We start from the raw sequence: 4,062 nt of genomic DNA, 5'->3' as shown, positions 1-4,062 counted from the left end.
TTACAATAAAGCTCACAGAGAAAGAAATGTTGAAAATCTAGTCAAGAGAGATTCCTAACAAAGCAGCAGGAGATAGGATTCAGAGCACAGGCCTAGGGACAACTTCCGCATGAGAAGGACACAGATGAGACAAACAAAAAGTTTGCAGAACTGGTCGCAGGAAGGCGATGCAGTTCCTATGTCATTCTTGATTGTCTCTTAAATACAAAAGTTGTCATCAGCTGACAGTCAAGGAGGGTGAGGCAGGAGCAGAGGGAAGATTTAAAGTAGTCAAAGCATAAACTAAATAAGATGAGGACTCAACTGAGGTTGGCGACCGGTGACTTATAGTGACATAAATAGGAGGAAGTATGTGGCCCAGAGATTACACGGAGATGGTGAACTGTTGTATTCAATCACTCACAAAGTTTTATCGTGCATCTGCTCTGTGCCAGACCCTCTGTTATGCGTGGTGTTCCGCTGAACATCTATCATCCGAGGAAGACTAGGACAAGGTACTTTTGGATATTGATAGGAGAGTCACTTACATGATGGACCACCAAATCTTAGACTTTTAGGTTCCTTTCTGCTCAGAATAACCAATCTGCCCAAGTAGTATATTTTGGGGTGTCTTGTTCTGATCCCCTACAGCTAGATAGGGAGGAAAGTGAAGGAAAGAGAGAACTGATGAATATGTAAACAGTAGAGTGAGAAAGCTGCTGCAGGTCTCAGTGAGGTGGAAGAGTGGATGTCCTGAGGACTTGCTACAACCATGAAAGAATAGGAGGTTGTGGCCTGAGACTAAGATTTCTGAGTTACTTGTGAAATGTTGATGCTGTGCTAAGGATTGTTGACTGAGGTGAAGGAGGCATGATGTCACCACAGCCTGAGTGACCTTTTTTAAATGCATATTTGGACATGTCGCACTTACACATAAAAACTTTTGGTCGTTCTTAAGAAAAAGATTTTTTAAAATTCTTAACACGGTCTGTAAGGTCCTGCTCACTCCTTCCAGCTTCACCTTGTGAAGCCTCTTCCTAGCCACTCTGGTTTTCAACCTCAGGGCCTTTAAAAATGCTGTTTCCTTGACCTGAAATGCTACCTTTTTGCCTAGCCCTTAAGAGCTTTATCAAGTTATTCCCTACTCAACCTTCAATACTAAAGTATCAGCTCAATGCCACTGTCTCAAAAAGGGGCTCCTTTGCCCTCAGACTAGTTCTATGAACTTTTCCTTCATAGTAATCATTACAAAGAATCATATATTTGTATGATCTTTAAAAAATTATTTTTGCATCTCCCACAAATCGTAAGCCCCATGTGAGTAGCAACTATGCATTCTTGGCTTCTTATTATATTCCAGAAACCAGCACTGTACCTAGTACATATTAGGTGCTTAATAAGTATTTGTTAAATGAGTGAATAAAGACAGAGGTTAAGTGACTTGCCCAAAGTCATCAATTGGACTTGCTAAGAATAACAATATTAATATTTATAAAATGGGTTCATTAAATTTTTATACCTTTGTGGCATTTGCATGTATATCACAATGGGTGAATGAAACCAACAGACACAGCTGAAGTCAAAAAATACAAAAACTTAAAGAGAGAGTGATATATAACAAGAAGTAACACAGTATGGAGATTTGATACCCAGAAGTCTTCTCTGGGGTTTCTTATGCAGAACCATTGTGACAGGGCAAGATGGTTGCCTTTCCATAGTCACAGGAGGCTTTATTCTATTCTAGTTTCTCTTCCTGCCTTACCACCATGGAAATTCTAGCTTCCTACATGCCTGTTCACCAGGAGCAACTAGTGTGTACAAAACAATCCCTGAGTATTAACTGCAGGAGCATCCTGCAGCAGGCCTCTGGCTTACCTGAGGTCTAGACCTGCCCATCTCTTCTCTTATTACCTTGAGCCTTTATTTAAACAATTGGTAGCAATCGGTAGCAAGATAATTTGACCTATCACCTGAGGATTTTGTCCATGTATTTTCTTGTAACCCTACAGCTTTTCTGCCATTTTGCAACCAAAGCACCGACACCCACTGGCTCAGAGGGAAAAAAAAGTATATTCCTCACTTGTGTTCAAATGTATATAACCTACAGAGAACAAGGCGTTCTCAGGCGACGTTAATGGATTTTAGAGAATACACAGTGATGCAGGAACTAGATTTTCCGCCCAAAGGATTGTTTGATGAGTCAACAGTGAAGTTTTCCTGAGTGTCAGAGGAGAGACAAAGTACATGAACTGCTTTTTTGTTCTTAGGGGAAAAAAAAGACATCTCTTCCACCCCCCAACTTTTGGATGGGAGACAACAGAAAACCCAGGTAAGTAGAGGTAACTAACCTTAGTTACAGGCAGAGCTTGAGGAAGCTTCCAGATGGTGGACTAGATGTGACTGTGGAATTTTTCTCAGGTCATGGGCCTGAGACTGCCTTGCATGGCCCCAGCACTACGTGGCATGGCTCATGAAGGACACAGAACTGCTGAAGGCCCTTCGACAGCCACCAGGCGCCTCATTCCTCTGAGCAATGTGCAGGAGCCTGAGAAAGAGCTTTAGGAGCAAGGACAGTTACCAGCTTTAAGGGGTCATTTGATGGGAACAAAGTCCATCCAAGCAGCCATCTGTGTAGCCCAATTCCCAAGAGCCAGATGAGACAATACATCTCAGTGGATGTAGTTTGCACACCCATCTATTCCCCTATTCTTTTCCCCATTTTCTTGGTCCCCTCACACTTAGAGCTGATATCATAGACAAGAAGAAACAGGTCTTTGACTTGCCTAGAATTACGTTTCTGCCACTTGGAAGGAAGAATCTGAACCTGATATTAATTGTAGACATTCGCTATTTCTATATTAAAGAAATGTACCTTTACTTATTATTGAGAAATAAAACTTACATTTCTTGTACACTTGAGTTTGTGAACACAGGAGCATATTCTACACACATATTGCTAGTTCTCTCCACGGCTGGACTGAAAGATATTCAAGGCTGCCAAGTAGCCCCTTCTGCCCGTTTTCCTTCCTACTCAGCACCTTATACAGACCCTACTGTCGAGAGAAAACCTAGAGGGCAGGATGTACATAGTTGTTTTGTTTACACATTATTTGCTGCAGGAGAGGATCAATTCAAGAATCTCTTAGCTCTGACTTCATTTGTAAATTGTGTAGTTTTCTCCAAGCATTTATTTTCACATTAAAAAATAAGAAATATTTGTCAAGCACCTACCATGTGCAAGGCCTTCCACCTACCCCTTCCTGGGGATGCAGCCCTTGTTATTGGACATGTAGACATGAACTCTGTGATTTCTGAGATTTGTTAGGGTTCCCAGAGGAAAATCCTGGCTCTCAGCCCTCCCACTTGAGTACCTAGGTGGGAGGTGAGGAAAAAAAACAACCATATAGTTTTCTTTTTCTTTAGTAAAGCATTTGTTTATTTTGCAATCTCTATTCTCTTCTGGAAAAACAAACTGAAGAAATTCTTGCTTCATTCATGATATTACCCATGCTGAGGTCCAGGGCAGGACTTCTCCTTGGCAGAGCCCCATTCAAGGATGCAAATGAAGGTTATAGTACTCCACTGAGAGTCCCACTCAGTAATTATTTTTTTAAGAGGGGTTTGAAATAGATTTTCAATATAAATAATAGTAATAACAATTAAAATAATGATGACAGTAATTCATATCCTGTCTGTGTGTATAAAAACAATTCACCTGTAAAATGATAAAGCCAGTCTACTGCCATGTCACCCTGAATGTGCCCAATCTCGTCTGATCTAGGAAGCTAAGCAGGGTCGGGCCTGGTTAGTACTTGGATGGGAGACCACCTTGGAATACCGGGTGCTGTAGGTGCTAAAAAATATAAATAAATGATAAAACCAGCAATAAGCTAAATAAAGTTGAGAGTGGAGGGCATTAAGAATTTTTTTTAAAAGCAACTTGCTCTCAGAGAAAATATTTTCTCCCATATGATCCATGCTGTTATGTTAATGAAATTTATAAATTGTTTGCACTGCCTACATGAATAAAAGATATGTTTTAAAAATAAGAAGAACCTTAGAATTACTTTATTTCAAGGAAGC

At 40.5% G+C, this 4,062-nt stretch overlaps 1 pseudogene; it reads left to right on the top strand.

The window, feature by feature from the left end:
* Window positions 1–3,713: 3,713 nt before the first annotated feature.
* LOC118614378 lies at window positions 3,714–3,832 on the top strand (annotated as a pseudogene).
* The last annotated feature ends 230 nt before the right edge of the window (window positions 3,833–4,062 follow it).

Source organism: Rousettus aegyptiacus, unplaced genomic scaffold, assembly GCF_014176215.1.
Source record: "Rousettus aegyptiacus isolate mRouAeg1 unplaced genomic scaffold, mRouAeg1.p scaffold_m13_p_2, whole genome shotgun sequence".
NCBI lineage: Eukaryota > Metazoa > Chordata > Mammalia > Chiroptera > Pteropodidae > Rousettus > Rousettus aegyptiacus.
This window is presented reverse-complemented; position numbering and strand designations above follow the sequence as displayed.